Source organism: Phoca vitulina, unplaced genomic scaffold, assembly GCF_004348235.1.
Source record: "Phoca vitulina isolate PV1807 unplaced genomic scaffold, GSC_HSeal_1.0 scaffold38, whole genome shotgun sequence".
NCBI classification, from domain to species: Eukaryota; Metazoa; Chordata; class Mammalia; order Carnivora; family Phocidae; genus Phoca; species Phoca vitulina.
In genome coordinates, this window is record NW_022589741.1 from 6,596,521 (window position 1) to 6,615,257 (window position 18,737).

The following is an 18,737-nucleotide window of genomic DNA, read 5'->3' on the forward strand; positions in this document are numbered from 1 at the left end:
CTCTTGCAGGATAACCATGTTAGCGTGGCTGGAGCCAGTGGTAACAGACATGGGGTCCCTTTCACCCTTGTGGGTTCCCTCCTGCTCACCCATTTTCTGTCTATATTCCCTTCCTGCCTACTGCCTAAACTGTAGATTTCCAGCTCTTGCAGCAGATGCAAAGACAACAGCTCTTAAGAGACTGTTTCACCAGCTAGCCTAATTGAGTAAGATCAGATTCCTGTGACAGATCACAGATACACACACACACTCACACCCTAGAAGATTATCTCCGATTGAGTCCTGATGGTTGTGTTAGTGGAGAACTGGCAAGAAGTAGCTGGGTTTGCAATACGGTTTGAAGGTACAACCAGTGGTAGTTTCTGGAGGTTTTGATCTGGGGATTGAAAGAAAGACATGAGCCACAGATGACTTTTAGGTTCTTGATCTAAACCACCGAGTGAGATTTGGAAGATGCTCATTAGCTCTTCAGTCAGCAAGTCCTGAAACAGTCCCACCAGGCCCTCCAGGGTTTGCAGTCTAGCTCCAGCAAAATTACCCATTTCCTCAACATCCTCTCTCTGCTCAACTGAAACCTGGATGGCTCTTGCCTAGGATGTCATCTCTCACAGTCCACATCCACAAGGTATGAAGGTGCGTTGAGTGTCCTCTCCTTTTACCACTTCCAAGCTGGACTTATCAACTTATCATCAGTGAATGGCATATTATCAGACTCTCCAGCCATTACCTCCCCCCGGAACAGCCCACTCACTACTTAGGTTTTAGCTCCTTGATTACTGAGTCTTTCCAAAACTATTATCATAATTCCTGGATATGTCAATGTCCATGAAGATAATCCTCCCAAGATCCTGGAATGTTAGTGACTGGGTCACCTTGCACCCTCCATATACAGGTCACCCACTCCCATAGTTCTCTCTTGTCATTACCAGTAATTCAACCTCTCTATTGACTCAATTTTAAGTACCTGTTAGTTCCAGCTAACCTACTAAAATACCTCATATCTAAGTGTCTTAATTTCCAGGACTTACAATCCATTGATGTCACTGAATGTAATCCTTTCATGACCTTACTAGCCCTCTTACTTAGTTTAAATTGCATGGTTCATCACCATAAATTGTCTCCTGCATATATCCTCAGGTCTCTGGCACCTCTCATACTTGCCTAGCAAAATCCCCTCGTGGTTAAATCCAGTCTTCCACTTATTTTGTACTTGTACCCCAATAACCGCACATGGTCTGGGGAAACTCATAAACATGATTGCTATAGATGGGATGTGTGTGCCTCCCCAAGTTCATATGCCAAAACCTAATTTCATAACTAGTAGCATCAGATAAGCCCTGAGTGTGGATCTTACACTTCTTGTATCTTCCTAGTTCTTTCATTCCTCCGCTCTTCCTGATGACAGCTGCATGCTATGTTCTAAAGCCTCCAAATATTTGTCCTCACTCTTCTCTAAGTCTTCACTCCCCTCAACCTCAGTGTTTGGCCTCACTTTCTTTCACTGAGAAAATAAAAGCAAAAAGGAAAGAATGGCAAAGGTGCTCATCATCACCAGTAACTACATACCTTGGCTTGTGCCCATTTATTACGCCTTCTAGCTTGTTATGGATGAACTGAGCCTTCTTCTACTTGAGTCTGATCCTCCTACTTGAATGTTAGGTCTTGTTCCCTCTCACTGACGCCAGGATGTATTTATGGTAATCCCCTCTTCTTTCATGAATTGTCAGTTTTACTGTCTCTAGTTGATCATAATCTCAGTTTATAAAAGACTTTTATAAGTCATTTATATAAAAGTCTTTTTTGACCCTAATATCTCTTCCAGTTGCCCCTCATTGCTCTGCCCCTCTTCATAGTAAACATTTCCAAATATTTGTCTGTATATGGTAGCTCTAATTCCTCTTCTCCCATCTTCTCTTGAATCCACCCCATTTGGGCTTTCACCTCTTATCCATTGAACCTCCACTTGTCAAAGTTACCATGCACCTCCTTATACTATGTCCACTGATTAATTCCTGAGTCTACACCTTACTGGATCTATCAGCTGCCTTTTACATAGTCCTCTTTGTACACACTGTTCCTTCTTGGCCTCTAGAACTCCACACTTAGTTTTTGGCTTACCTTGCTGGCTGCTCCTTCTTAGTTGGAAAATAAAAAATCGTCTTATTGTTTTCTTGTTGTTGTCAGCTCTTTCTCACTGTCCTGACTTCCAAACTTTGGAATGCCCCAAGACTCAGTCTTTGAGTAGTTTCTGATGATTCCCGTTTTCTTTTCCTACGTACAGCCCTAATGAAGCTGCGCTTCCATAGTGTTCTCCCCTCACTCAATGACAATTCCATTCATCTGGTTGTTTAGGCACAAAACCTAGGGATCATCCTTTAGGTTCATTCCTCAGGACTTGGCAGTTGCTATTTCTTCTGCTTGTTATGTTCACACTCCAGACAAGCACATAGGTGGCTTCCCCACCACCTCAGGCCTTTCTTTACTCATAAGTTGCTTTATGAGGGCGGAATCTCTCTGACCACCCTATTAGAAATTACAGCCTTCCCCTACCCCCCTTGGTACCCTCTTGTACCCTTATCTTCCTTTCCTGCTTTATATTTTTCCATAGCATTTATGATCTGATGTTTTATATTTTTTACATATTTGTTTGTGGACTGTCTCCCCTCCCCCCAGCATATAAACTCCACAAGGACAAGTATCTTTGTCTTGTTTACTATTATACCCCAGTGTCTAGACACTTTCTGGTATATGGTAAGTGCTCAAAAATATTTGTTGAATGAATGAATATGCCTCATTCCTTATGCATATTTGGATCTCAATGAATGGTTGTTGAATTCATCTTTGTTCAAGATGGAAAAGGATCATTGGGTATAAACCGATATTTTGCAAATGGGAAAACTAAAATCTTAAAAAGCAGGTGATTTGCTATAACTGCACAAATAGCAGAGGGCCGTAACTAAGAGTCTCTTGTAAGTACACATAACATTTAAATTTGAAATAGAAGCAGAGGTTGATAGACTTCAGATAGTTTGGAGCAGTGAGGGCCAAGAATGGATATATTTATTTTTGTATGTGTTCTATAAATATTTATTTAATACCCCAATGTGCCTTGCCCTGTTCTTGGATCTGTAATAAAATGTTGAACAAGACAGAAAAGATCCCTGCCCTCAAGGGGCTGTCAAAGGAGACAATTAAACAGGCAATCATAATAAAATGTGGTAGTCCATAAGATAGGGAACTGGAAGGTACTCTGTGAGCAGAGAGAGATATCTGACCCGGGAAGAGCCTTCCCAGAGCGAAGCAGGAAAAACTGGTCTTAGCTTCTTCCCAAGCAAAGCTGGGAAGTTTGTGACCAGAATCATACCCCTTTGAGAATCTTAGAATTTGGAGTGTGAAATAATCTAATTGGATTCCCATTAGCTTCTGTATCTTATCCCTGCAATGTTTATTATTATCGTTACCTCCACAATCAGCATTATCATCATCTGGGCTATTGTTTTAATTTCTGGTATAGTAAGAACTTGCACCTGGGGTGCCTGGGTGGCTCAGTCTTTAAGCATCTGCCTTCGGCTCAGGTCATGATCCCTGGGTCCTGGGATCAAGCCCCACATCAGGCTCCCTGCTCCGCGGGAAATCTGCTTCTCCCTCTCCCACTCCCCCTGCTTGTGTTCCCTCTCTCGCTGTGTCTCTCTCTGTCAAATAAATAAATAAAATCTTTAAAAAAAAAAAAAAAAAAAAGAACTTGCACCTTATTTGAATAAGGTGGCTTTAAAAAAAAAAAATCTAAATACACAGTGTCATGAGAATTTCAGCAGCGTTTGCATTCCATGAATGAACGCTGAGGATGAATATTTTCCAAATAGCCCTGAAGGTGCATTATGTAAAAATCTGGACTTGCTTGATAACCTGTTCCTCTCAAAGTACCCAATATACTGAGATCTTTTTTCTTTCCTTCTCCTGTCTGCCTCAGCATTAAATTTTTTTATTAGAGCAGTTAGGCATTCAGAATATTAATAAGGACTAGCATAGTCATCTATTAAATTACAATGATATGTTAATATTCAGAATTTCGGTGTCATCTTTATTTTGGAGTTTGGGCCACTAATAAAGGCAACACAGAGTCAAGGTGATTTTCAGATCATTTTAACAGGATAACTAATGAAAAATGATAAGAATTTCTATCCTGGACTGCTTTCCATTTCAACGTTGATGAGGACACTCTTCTGCTAGCAATAAGGACAGAAAATTTATAAGGGTATGCAAGGCAGATTACGGTGCGACTTGGCTGTTGAATTTTTCATCAGTACCATAAACAAAGAAGCATGAGAAACATTTACTCTGCCTTTCAAAGATCTGTACATGAAAAGAGGCTGTGGAGTGGGAAGCCAGCACAATTAAGTTTCCGTCTTTAAAATGTCACTGCACTTTAGACATTTCTGTATATGGCTTCTCACTCTTAATTTTTTATTTTTCATTAAACTTTATGAAGCGCCTATCTCGTTTGGAGAACAAGTAACTGAAAAGCAGGAACCAAGGGATTATAGCTCCCAGTTACATTATAGGTTCTGAACTAATGCCGTCCCAGTGTTTCGGTACAGTGATTCACACGAGGAGATTTTCTTATCTTTATAACCGGCTTACACTACAGTATAACCCTGGTAGCAATCCCTGAGCTGGGTAGAATGGATTATCATCATGGGTGTTGGCAGAAAGTTCAAATCGGAAATGCAAAATAAACTGAAATTTTAGTGACCACATAGTGTTGCCGTAAGGGATAATGCCAAAGATTTTGGTACATGCTCAGAAGGTGAGGAGGAAGGATTAAACCAAATGTTTCTGACAAGGACAGCACGGGACCTTTAAAGGATACAATGTTTATTTCCTCTGACGTCAAACACTCTGACATCAACAGGGTCCAACAATGTCATTGTGTTAACGTCAGGTCAGCATTTAGTAATTTCTTCTGGTTCCAGCAATATTGATTTATAATATTTCACCTTTTGCCTTCCCTTACTGTTTATGTAAGGGCCATCCCACATCGCAGGTATTGTTTTTATTCCTTCCTCTGTGTGTATATGTGTATATATGTGTTGTGGTGTGTGTGTATGTATATACACATATATTCGTTAATATACACACACATATAGTAATTTTATTTCTTTCAACTACTTTACAATGTATGTTTTTATTCAAAAGAGGGATATGTCATTAATACCTATGAATCACTTTGGTTTAACAGATGGAATGATTCTTTTTTTATTCAGCCTTGAAATGGACTTTTTCATACCTACAGTAACTTCTTAGCATATGATAATAAATGTTTGTGTCCATTTAAGGATGTAAAGAAGCTACCTGTGATAAATGTTAACCATTTGGAATTTAACAAATGTACTTAGGCTCCTTCGAGACTCTTGCTTGATGTTTATAGGTGTAAATTCTGATGCACTGGCATAAGGCAGAGGTTGCAATCAGGTGGCCCGCTGTGATGTTTTATTTTGTCATGATTTTAAAAACTTTTAAATATTTTAATATTTAATATTTTAGTATTATTTGATTTGTCAACACTTAAAAATTGAGACTGTTCACAAAGACACCTGACTTTCTGCTTGTCTTGAAATATTAGGCATCTGGGAACACTTGACATTTATTTAGGGGTGCGGTGCAATGATAGATGCTTAACATCTGGCTGTCAAGGAAAAAGAATCCTCATTCGCAGCATTTGCCAATTTCTGTGCTGTAAATGCTCCCGCCATTACTGATTTCCAGCTACCGATGTGATGTGATTAAAGTGGAGGTGGGAAGATATGCACACAGTCAGCTGTTGCAAACTGGTCTGAGCCAGCTCGCTACTCTCTATGTCAGTCCTCAACACACCCGGCTGAGGTTACTAGCTGACCCCTTTAGAGAAGGCACAATCTCCCTCCTTCTCCGTATTTCCTACTGATTCTCTGTCCCTTATTTAGGTGACTTGCTAATCCACAGAAAAAGAGCTGACCCGATCAGGACAGCATAATAAACCGGGGCCTGGTTGGTCTTAAATTAGGAGGAGGGACAAGAATTAGACGAGCTGTCAGTTATTAATCAAGTCCTGTCATTTTGAACTGATTGTTAGAGAAGTTATTGTGCGGTTTCCTGAATTGTTAGTAAAGATAGCAATCTGGCTTCCTGCAAGTCTGACTTACAGTTGTCTGGCTTCCTTGACTTATTGCAAATAAGGGGACTGGTTTCCTGGGCAGGCTGTTCTAGGTTGTGGGCCAGAGTTCTACTTTCATGTGTGGTCTGGCCATTGTCTATTTGTGTATTCAGTCTCACATGGTGGCCCTGACTGCCCTTCTCATGGACCGCCTTTTCTCTGTTATACATTCTTATTTCTGAGGATATTTGCAAATTGAGTCTGTCAATATTAGGTCCTCCAACTGTCAAAAGAAGTTTTATAAAAGGCATCTTTTAGGTGGTATAATATTTATGGTAAGAAATATATATTTGGTCTTCATCCATGGTTCCGAGCACATAGCTCCTAAAGCCCTTGGATTTTCCTAATTAATGCTAATGAGATGAATTTTGGAAAGCTAAGGATGGGAGTTGATTGCCAGGGGAACCAAACCCTCAACCTTCAGGGAGAGGCGAGGGCCTGAAGATTGAGTTCACTCACCAGTCATCTGTGATTTATTCAATTATGATTATATAACAAAGCCTCCATTAAAAACCCAAAAGGATGGGGTTCAGGGAGCTTCCAGTCTGGTGAGCCCATGCAGATGCAGGAAGAGTGATGCATCCCTAGAGCATGGAAGCTCCGTGCCCCTTCCCACGTACCTCGCTGTATGCATCTGTCTGCATAAATTAAATCCCTTTATCAGAAACCAATAATGTAGTAAGTGAAATGTTTCTCTGAGTTCTGGGAGTGCTCTAGCAAATTAATCGAACCCAAGGAGGGGTCACTGGAACGTCCGGTCTGTAGCCAGTGGGTCAGAAGCACGGAGGACAGCTGGATCTGCAACAGGCATCTGAAGTGGGAGCGAGGGGGTCTGTCTTGTAGGACTGAGGCCTTAACCCGTGGGATCTGGTGCTATCTCCAGATACTACTGTCAGAATTGAGTTGAGTTATAGGATACTCAGTTGGTGTCCTGGAAAAAAACACCCACGTGTTGGAAATGGATAATGCCAGAATCATAGTGGTGGGAATGGGAGATTGATGGAGACGGTGTGGAATGGTCCACGTCACAGAGCTGCAAAGGGGAAGGAGAGGGCACACAGAGAAGGCCCGGCCCCGGCAACAGGTCATGCCCAAGAGACCGGGTGCTTCTCTAGTGCTGCCTCTATTGTATTTTGGTGTTGCTTAAGTTTTAGCTTAGGCCTTTCCTGGAGGAATGATAACTGAACTTAGCTGCCCACCTTGAGAGATCTAAACCAGCAAAGGGGTTCGATATATCTTAGCTAAGCAGTCAAGTGTAATATGCCCATAGCCAATGATGGTGGCTTTTTAGACAATGCTGTTGACCTGGGATCAGGCCTGGGTCTGAGTCCAGCCTCTGTGGCCTCTGGTCAACGGACACAGCAGCTGTCCTCATACAGAGCAGTACACACCGTGAACAGTGCCATTTAGGTTCCTTTTAAAACTTGACAAATGGCGTACAGGGAGTTGTGCTTCCAGATTCCTTTGGCTTCATATTAGAAATGAGTTCTTGCAAGTTGGAATTCCTGGATTCTGCTTTTTTATTCCACTTCTACCTTGCAGTTGGCTCTTCAATATTCTGCTTTTCTCCAGCCCTCGGACATTGATCTTCCCTGGCCTTTTAAATAAAATTCCAACTTTTAAAGATATTTCCTTTGCTAATTAAAAGCAATAAAGTAATTTCTCTCTAGTTTTGCCTTATCTTAATGAAGTATGAAGACTTTCCCTCCCATTACTCTACCTTTTTTTTCTACCTCTCTATTTTTCCTTATTTCTTCTTATTTTTAGCTTATTTGCATGTCCTTTGGCTTAGCTGTGCCTTGTTATTGGTCAGTGTTGATGGGAGTTTAGAAGGCAGGATCTGTTATTGAATTTGCTTTGCACTGCATTTAATACCATATGATATCCAGCTGTGTTTCCTGGTTTGATAGCAATACCACCAGAAAATAGTTTTTCCCCCAGATGATACATTGAACTTTTCAATTTCAAACCATCCATGCTATATGCCTAGCAGAAAAAAAAAAGTCATATAGTTTTGCATTATTTGTGGTGGTGTCTGTTCAAATAGATTAATAGGTATAGAAAAGCAAAGGAGATAGATTGGGAACCACAAGGCATCTAAGGTTGTAAGGATACTGGGAAGCTACTGGATTTTTTTTTTTTTTTTTTTGACCAGTGTGTAATATAAGGTAAGTTGCTGATAACCAAACAATGCTTTGGGTAAGGTTTAAATGGTAGGTGTCTTTGTGCTACTTGTCTTCAGACAGACAAATTTGTTTAAAAGTCTCTCCATCTCTCCTTTTGGGCATATACTCCCTTTTGAACATACGACTCAAAAGTGAGCACAAAGTGTTTTTTCAAGAAGAAAAATTCACTCCTTCCCCCTGGCAATCATTCCTCCTGCCAAGGTGGCCCATGAGTCAGCAAATTCTGCCCCTTGTCCCGTTAGCTGGGTGGTTTTAGTAGATGGTGTCATCCAGTTCCCCTTACCTCACAGTGCACTGATCACCAGCTGCTTTCACCCCGGCCTGCTGTATCCCTCGGGGTTCCAACGGAGAAGCAGAACCAGTGGGGGAAAGAGAGAGAGTGATTGACTGACTGCAAGGACTGGCTTACAGATTGTGAGTGCTGACCAGGCAAATCTGAAGAAATCCATAGGGAAGGCTGTCAGGAAGGGCGGACTAGACTTCTCAGGCTGAATTTGCCCAAAACTGCCATCCACAGGCAGAATTCCTTCCTCTTCAGGAAGCGTCCGTTCTGCTCTGAAAGCCTCCTAACTGGTTGCATCAGTTTATCAGTTTATAACCCACCCAGATTATCTAGGATGATCTTCCTTCCTTAGAGTAAACTGATTACAGACTTTCATCACATCTACCGATACCTTTACCGATACCCAGTGTTCTGTTGGGTAACCAGAGAGACCACAGCATAACCAGTTCACATAGAAAACTAGCACAGCCACCCTTCCTCCAGAGAGTTGTTCTCAGGTGATGGGAGCTGCCTGGCTCTGGGGGGATATGCTCCCAACTCAGCAGCTGCCAGTCAGGCACTGGCTGGGGGGTTACAAAGGCCTGCCTGTGCTCTTGTAAGATGGGGATGATCTGCGGTTCAGTTTATATGGCTTATTACATATGACATAATATTATTACATAATATGTTACATATTATTATAATATATAATATATAGTATCTATAAAATATGTTATAATATGTAAGGTATAGTATAAATTGTATTATATATTTATATAATTTATATATTAAATTCATAAATGCACGTACATCCTAAATTACCGTTGCCTTGTGCACCAGAAACCATGCTTTGTTTTCACCAAATCCCTTTTCCTTTCCTTCTTCCTGAGCGCATAGGAAGACGACGTTATTTTAGGATGGGCCATGTGACTAGTTCTGGTCAGGGGGCTCTAAGCAGACGTGATGTGCGTCAGTCAAGGCCACAGTATGGAAGGGCAAAAGAAGTATGGGTTCTCTGCGTTTTCTGTTCCCTTCTGTGGCTACCTGCATGGTGTGGATGGTTTACATGCTGCAGATGCTCTAGAAGCTGTGTGTGGGTGTGATGCTAGAAGCCATGCAGATCCACACGTCACCGACTTGGAGGGGTCTGCCCTGGAGAGCCAACATATATACATCCTTTCTTCTTCTTTTAGGGTAAGAGATATTATATCTACCTAAGGTTTTTCGTTTTGTCCTTGTTTGTATTTTTGTTTTTTTTAAGATACAATGTAAGCAATTTTCTGAAGCCACCCTGCATTCTTATACTTCCATGCTCATTCTGGTATTGTCTTCTTGGTCTAGAAAGTTCCGAGGCAGACTTGCAATCAGTCTGAGGTCCAGTCCCTATTCTACTCTTTATAGGTAGAATCTTAAGTAGATTACTTGGATTCCTCATTAATAAGAAAGTGATAATAATTCCTAGTCAAAGTGTTGGTTTTATTTGGACTTAATAAACCAGTGTTTCCAGAAGCCCTTAGTATAATCTCTGATTCAGAAGTTAAAATGCCTAGCAGAAACTCATTAATGGTTTTGCTGTCTTTTTCTTTCCCCCTTATTAAAAGCCTACATATCCTTCAAGGCTTACCTCAAATGTGACCTCTTCTTGCTTAAATGTTTTCCATTCTTCCTTTGCAATCACGAGGCTCGATATATGCTCCTCTGTTTAGCCTTATCTCGTTCTGCCTAGAATTGGAGCTATTTGTTCACACCTCTTACTGCTTAGATTTTTCAACTCTTCAAGGGCAGTAAGACCTGTCTTTTTCATCTTTGTATTTTGTCCTTCCTCCTCCCGGCACCCAGTGAGTGCCTGGCGAGTAGGAGGTTCTCGATGATATTTATTAAAATGGAATGAAATGAAACCTAATGGGTTTTGCAAATAAAATGGACGTGTCTTTTCCCAGAACCTCCAAAGGCATTTTGGAGAGGAAGTGTACCCAGTGTGCATTCTCTAAATCATTAGCAAGGTTAAAACTGAAGGTCTGTGATGTCTGGCAGCTCTGACAAGGAATATTCGCAGTTAACCAAGTTTTATGCGATAGTCATTCTACATGGATTTGGCACAGCTCTGTGGATGACAAAGACGCCACAGAGATAGTTGACATTTTTCTTTACAGACCTCGTTCTGCTCAGCTCTGGACTCAGAGCTTAACTTAGCTTGCATAATGGCTGTCAGAAGAGCGAAGAAGCCTGCAACTTCAGTCTTGGAAGGTGGCAAAAGAGAGAATGAGACCTACCTACAAAGGCATTTTAGCTTTTGTTGCCTTTTCACAGCTTTGACCACAAGGTTTAAAAATAATTGCAATGGCAGAGATCTAGATACTTGGGAGAGGACAGAAGCAGTGTGTTTTTAAGTGTTTGCTGGTGTTCTTTTCAAATAAGTCATAATGGTTGTTAGAATAGTTCATGCAATTATGGTTAGAACAATTTTTAAAACTTAGCTTTATAAATTTAGCTTTATAAAATTTAGTTTTATAATAAAGGAATGAGCCATTAATTTTAAGGAATATTCTGAGACATTTAAATAAATCATATTTTTTGCAAAATATCAACTGAGAAAAAGGTAAAAAGGAGCATATTATCAAAGAGGAGCAACCCGATTAAATATGTATGTCTCAAAAAGGATGTGTGTGCATATGCATAGGGAAAGCCTGGAAGGAAATGTATCAAAACATTAATAATATGTGTTCTTTTCAGTTTTTGATTGGCAAACTGTTGTGGGTAATTTTCATGTGTTTTGTTTTTCTTTCTTTCTTTCTTTTTTTTTTTAATATGGAACTTTCACAAATTTGCATGCCATCCTTGTGCAGGGCCGTGCTAACCTTCTCTCTATCGCTCCAATTTTAGTATATGTGCTGAGGAAGCGAGCACAATTTTGATGCTTTTACAGGTACTTTTCTGTGTCTCCCTTTATATTTCTATAGGATTTCCTTTTAGCTTTTCCCTTAGTTCTGCTGCAAAAACAGAAGAAATCAGAAAACAAAAGATGACTTAATTTGACTTAATGTATTGGCTTACCTTTAGGTACTTAGTATAGGTTAGACTCATCTCTAAACATTTTTCATAAGTTATCTTATTTCATCTTCATAAAAATCCTGCTATTATTTGTATTTATTTACCAGGTGAAGGAATCAAGTCATGGGAAGGTTAAGGAACGTGGTTGTGGCAACCCATATGTAGTAAGTAAGAACTCAGATTTCACATCCACAGATTCGCTCCAGAGCTGTGCTCAGAACATTAGACCCCAGGCAATGCCTAGGATGCATGGAGGGGAGGGGAGGTTTATGATGACATGTGCTTGTATTATTTAGGGGGAATTCTTTTCCAAGACCAGCCTGCTGAAAGCAGTGAGGAAGACTAGGGACTGATGTTGGAATGAAGGAGAGATGATCTCTGAATTAACAGGGCAGTAGGGTTGACTGGCAATAAAAATTGTTCTTTTTTATCCAAGTTACCAATTTTTGATGGCCTGAATGATAGCTACAGAATTGGATGGCCTTTGAAGGTTTTGACAGGAGAGTGAGTGGTAGTCAACCCAGTTCTTTCTTTCTTTATTTTTTTGATAAGAAAAATATGTCTATTTTGTAATGTGTGTTACAGTAAAAATGTCTATCTTTAATATATATATAAAGCTCTTCCAAACCAGTAAGAATGGAAAAGTACAAGAACAGCCAACTACAAAGGAACATGTATGACCAGAAAACCTGTGGAAAAATAACCTTTCTCATTAAAAAATTTCATAATCAAGCAATAAAATGTGATACCTATTTGTCTTATCAAATTGAGAAATGATTGACATGCAGCACTGTATTAGTATTAGGCGTACAACATAATGATTTGATACATGAATGTAACACAAAATACCTACCACAGTAAGTGAGCATCCATCACCACACATAGTTACAAATTATTTTTTAACTCCAATCTATTCAACAAATATTACTGGAGACTACATCCTGGGGACAAGGCTCCATGCAAGTGGTTTTGAAGGCTGGGTGGGAGGCTGGGGGCAGCCAGGACTTGAGGTAAGGCCCTAGAGCGTAGGAGAGAGATCAGGTTAGGCTTAGCCCACAAACAAGAATGCCAAGTGCCATCTGCATGCTGCTTTCCAGTTTCCAACATGATTTTGTAAACTGTTTTACTTATTTTTAATTTATCCACTGAAGAACCGCATAGAATGGAAAGACAAGCAGTATTTAACAAGTACTCACTATATGCTAGGCACTATGCTAGAATTTTTGCTCATTCTGGCTCATGCAACTTCCTGAACAACTCCTTTTAGGAGGTCATGGTTACGTACTAGCCACCTGAATCTCGGAAAGTGAATTAACACGCTGTGAACTCTGGAGTCCCCCTGCATCCATATACAGAACTCTGTCCATTGCTCTGTGCTGCATGGGCTCTGGGTCACCTAAGGCTGACATATTGGAACAGGTGCATTTCTACGAAAGAGGGATGTTCTTAATCAACTTGGTACCTTTTTCAGCTTCTTTCTCACCTATAAAAGGAGTTCCAGTTTGAGCATGCTCACCTGGCAGTTTCTCAGAAAATCCCACTATTCACCAACTGGGTCAGGATCCACTTGATAGATTCATGGCCCCCTAGTGCAGGCCACAGGCCTTGGATTTAATTTTTTCTCCTCATTAGCCTACTTTGGAATTGGGCTCAGCAAAGTCCAGTGCATGGGGAATTTTGGTAAGATGGCGGAGGAGTAGGAGACCTGGATTTCGTCTGGTCCCAGGAATTCAGCTGGATAGGGATCAAACCATTCTGAACACCTACGAACTCAACAGGAGATTGGAGAAAATAGCAACAACTCTCTTAGCAGAAAAGCGACCACTTTCTGGAAGGTAGGACGTGCGGAGAAGTGAATCCGAGGCGATATTCGGGAGGATAGACAGCGGGGGAGGGGCCTCCGTCGGCCGCTTCTGGCAAGTGATAGAGCCACGGAGCACAAAATTGGAACTTTTAGAAGTAGGCTCCGCTGAGGGACGTCACTCTGGTGGCTAAGTTGGGGGTGGAACCCTCGCGGGGCAGTGTGGTCTCAGGACCCTCGGGGTCACAGGAAGACCGGGGGAGCCTGAGTGCGGCAGAGCTCCCAGGGATCGGAGCAGGGAAGCCGGCTGCAGAGACGGAGCCCAGGCGCGGGCTCTCAGCTCGGGGTTGTCATACACCGTGATCCGCGGCACAGTCGGGCCACTGCTCCTCCAGCAGGGACCCAACAAGCGGCAGATCCGGGGAGACTCCCCTTCCTCCCCCGGGAGGAGAGGTGCGGGAGCGCACCGCGGGGATCTGCTGGGTTTGGAGACTCCACCCGGGGTCGGGTGCCAGATGGAAAGGCGCGGTCACAGGCCGGGTGAGCGCGGAGTGCGGCCGGAGACCGGGGAGACGGGAGTGACTGACTGCTTTTCTCTGGGGGCTCGCTGAGGAGCGGGACCCCGAGTTCTCGGCTCCTCCGGGGCGGAGACTGGGAGGCCGCCATTTTCACTCTCCGCCTCCAAAGCTGTACGGAAAGCTTGCAGGGAACAAAAGCTCCGGAGAGCAAACCCGAGCAGATTACTTAGCCCGGACCGGGCAAGGGTGGGGCAATTCCGCCTCCGGCAAAGACATTTGGGAACCACGGCAACAGGCCCCTCCCCCAGAAGATCAGCGAGCACAGCCAGCCAAGACCAGGTTTACCGATCAGTGACAATGGCAGAACTCCAGCGCTAGGGGAATACTGCATATAAAATTCATGGCTTTTTCCCCATGATTCTTTAGTCTTTCAAAATTAATTTTTTAATTTTTCTTTGTTTTCCTTTCCTTTTTTTTTTTTTTAATTTTTCTTTTTCCCTTTTCCAACCAACATCTTATCAATCCCTTTTTTAAAAAATCTTTTTTATTTCTCATTTTTAGAGTCATATTCTACCCCTTCATAATAGTTACCCTTATTTTTGATATATATATAAGCTGTTCTCTCTTTAAAATTTTGGGATACAGTTACTTCTAACAGACCAAAATATACCCTAAATCTGTAGTGTATGGCTTTGTTCTACTCTCCTGCCTGATCACATTCTCTTCCCCCCTTTTTTAAAATTCCTCTTCTTTCTTTTTTCAATCAACTTCTTTTCCTATTAACTCCTTTTATAAAATCTTTTATAATATTCATTGTTATAGTCATATTTCATCCGTTCACTGTATTTACCCTTATCTTTGTACATATATAAGTTTTTCTTTCTTTAAAACTTTGGGAGGCACTTTCTTCTAACAGACCAAAATGTGTCCAAAATCTACTGTGTGGCACTGATCTATGCACCAGCCTGATCATATTTGATCATATTCTGTTATTTTGTTTGTTTGTTTTTATCTTTTTTCTTTTCCTTTTTCTTCTTTTTTCTTTCTTTCCCTTTCTTTTCCCCCAGTTTCAGGTCTCTTCTGATTTGTTTAGTGTATATTTTTCTGGGGATGTTGTTACCCTGTTAGCATTTTGTTCTCTCATTCATCTATTCTCCTCTGGACAGAATGACAAGACAGAAAAAATCACCTGAAAAAAAAGAAGAAGAGGCAGTACCGACTGCCAGGGACCTAATCAATATGGACATTAGTAAGATGTCGGAACTAGAGTTCAGAATGATGATTTTAAAGATACTAGCTGGGCTTGAAAAAAGCATGGAAGATATTAGAGAAACCCTTTTATTTCTGGAGAAATAAAAACTAAAATCTAACCAAGTCAAAATCAAAAAGGCTATTAATGAGGTGCAATCAAAAATGGAGGCTCTAACTGCTAGGGTAATGAGGCAGAGGAGAGAATTAGTGATATAGAAGACTAAATGGTGGAAAATAAAGAAACTGAGAAAAAGAGAGATAAACAACTACTGGATCACGAGGGCAGAATTCGAGAGATAAGTGATACCATAAGATGAAACAATATTAGAATAATTGGGATCCCAGAAGAAGAAAGAGAGAGAGGGGCAGAAGGTATATTGGAGCAAATTATAGCAGAGAACTTCCCTAATTTGGGGAAAGAAACAGGCATCAAAATCCGGGAGGCACAGAGAACCACTCTCAAAATCAATAAAAATAGGTCAACACCCCGACATCTACTAGTAAAACTTACACGTCTCAGAGACAAAGAGAAAATCATGAAAGCAGCTCAGGAGAAGACATCTGTACCTACAATGGTAGAAACATTAGATTGGCAACAGACCTATCCACAGAGACCTGGCAGGCCAGAAAGGACTGGCATGATACATTCAGAGCACTAAATGAGAAAAATATGCAGCCAAGAATACTATATCCAGCTAGGCTGTCATTGAAAATAGGAGAGATAAAAAGCTTCCAGGACAAACAAAACTAAAGGAATTTGCAAACACGAAACCAGCCCTACAAGAAATATTGAGGGCGCCTGGTGGCTCAGTTGGTTAAGCAACTGCCTTCGGCTCAGGTCATCATCCTGGAGTCCCAGGATCGAGTCCCGCATCGGGTTCCCTGCTCAGTGGGGAGTCTGCTTCTCCTTCTGACCCTCCCCCCTCTCATGTGCTCTCTCTCTCTCTCTCAAATAAATAAAATCTTTAAAAAAAAAAAAAAAAGAAAGAAATATTGAAAGGGGTCCTCTAAGCAAAGAGAGAGCCTAAAAGTAACATAGACCTGAAAGGAACACAGACAATACACAGTAACAGTCACCTTACAGGCAATATAATGGCACTAAATTCATATCTTTCAATAGTTACCCTGAATGTAAATGGGCTAAATGCCCCAATCAAAAGACACAGGCTATCAGATTGGATAAAAAAACAAGACCCATCGATATGCTGTCAGCAAGAGACTCATTTTAGATCCAAGACACCCCCAGATTGAAAGTGATGGCATGGAAAACCATTTACCATGCTAATGGATACCAAAAGAAAGCTGGGGTGGCAATCCTTATATCAGACAAATTAGATTTTAAACCAAAGACTGTAATAAGAGATGAGGAAGGACACTATATCCTACTTAAAGGGTCTATCCAACAAGAAGATCTAACAATTGTAAATATCTATGCCCCTAACATGGGAGCAGCCAATTATATAAGCCAATTAATAACAAAAGCAAAGAAACACATTGACAACAATACAATAATAGTGGGGGACTTTAACACCCCCCTCACTGAAATGGACAGATCATCTAAGCAAAAGATCAACAAGGAAATAAAGACTTTAAATGACACACTGGACCAAATGGGCTTCACAGATATATTCAGAACATTCCATCCCAAAGCAACAAAATATACATTCTTCTCTAGTGCCCATGGAACATTCTCCAGAATCAATCACATCCTAGGTCACAAATCAGGTCTCAACCGGTACCAAAAGATTGGGATCATTCCCTGCCTATTTTCAGACCACAATGCTTTGAAACTAGAACTCCATCACAAGAGGAAAGTCGGAAAGAACTCAAATACATGGAGGCTAAAGAGCATCCTATTAAAGAATGAATGGGTCAACCAGGAAATTAAAGAAGGATTTAAAAAATTCATGGAAACAAATGAAAATGGAAGCACAACTGTTCAAAATCTTTGGGATGCAGCAAAGGCAGTCCTAAGAGGAAAGAAACAAGAAAGGTCTCAAATACACAACCTAACCCTACACCTAAAGGAGCTGGGGAAAGAACAGCAAATAAAGCCTGAACCCAGCAGGACAAGAGAAATAATAAAGATCAGAGCAGAAATCAATGAAATAGAAATCAAAAGAACAGTAGAACAGATCAACGAAACTAGGAGCTGGTTCTTTGAAGGAATTAAGAAGATTGATAAACCCCTGGCCAGACTTATCAAAAGAAAAGAGAAATGACCCAAATAAGTAAAATCATGAATGAAAGAGGAGAGATCACAACCAACACCAAAAAATACAAACAATTATAAGAACATATTATGAGCTCCTTAAAGGAGCTGGAGAAAGAACAGCAAATAAAGCCTAAACCCAGCAGGACAAGAGAAATAATAAAGATCAGAGCAGAAATCAATGAAATAGAAACCAAAAGAATAGTAGAACAGATCAACGAAACTAGGAGCTGGTTCTTTGAAAGAATTAATAAGATTGATAAACCCCTGGCCAGACTTATCAAAAAGAAAAGAGAAAATGACCCAAATAAATAAAATTATGAATGAAAGAGGAGAGATCACAAGCAACACCAAAGAAATACAATTATAAGAACATATTATGAGCAACTATATGCCAGCAAATTAGATAATCTGGAAGAAATGGATGCATTCCTAGAGACATATAAACTACCAAAACTGAACCAGGAAGAAATAGAAAACCTGAACAGACCTATAACCACTATCAGGTCATCAGGAAATTAAAGCAGTCATCAAAAATCTCCCAACAAACAAAAGCCCAGGGCCAGATGGCTTCCCAGGGGAATGCTACCAAACATTTCAAGAAGACTTAATACCTATTATCCTGAAACTGTTCCAAAAAATAGAAATGGAAGGAAAACTTCCAAACTCGTTTTATGAGGCCACCAATACCTTGATCCCAAAACCAGACAAAGACCCCATCAAAAAGAATTACAGACCAATATCCTTGATGAACATGGATGCAAAAATTCTCACCAAAATACTAGCCAATAGGATCCAACAGTACATTAAAAGGATTATTCATCACGACCAAGTGGGATTTATCCCTGGGCTGCAAGGTTGGTTCAACAACCCCAAATCTATCAATGTGATACAATACATTAATAAAAGAAAGAACAAGAACCATATGATCCTCTCAATTGATGCAGAAAAAGCATTTGACAAAATACAGCATCCTTTCTTGATCAAAACTCTTCAGAGTACAGGGATAGAGGGTACATACCTCAATATCATAAAAACCATCTGTGAAAAACCCACAGTGAATATCATTCTCCATGGGGAAAACTGAGAGCTTTCCCCCTAAGGTCAGGAACACGGCAGGGATGTCCACTATCACCACTGCTATTCAACATAGTATTGGAAGTCCTAGCCACAGCAATCAGACAACAAAAAGAAATCAAAGGCATCCGAATCGGCAAAGAAGAAGTCAAACTCTCACTCTTTGCAGATGATATGATACTTTAT

The 18,737-nt window shown here is 40.8% G+C and overlaps 1 long non-coding RNA gene and 1 other non-coding gene across 2 annotated transcripts in view; one reads left to right on the plus strand and one right to left on the minus strand.

Moving 5' to 3' along the window:
• LOC116646906 overlaps window positions 1-18,737 on the plus strand; it is a 618,727-nt gene that overhangs the window by 383,617 nt on the left and 216,373 nt on the right. The window lies entirely within an intron of this gene.
• On the minus strand, window positions 11,444-11,548 carry LOC116647066. Its single transcript, XR_004302275.1, has one exon. It is a non-coding gene; the product is annotated as a U6 spliceosomal RNA (small nuclear RNA).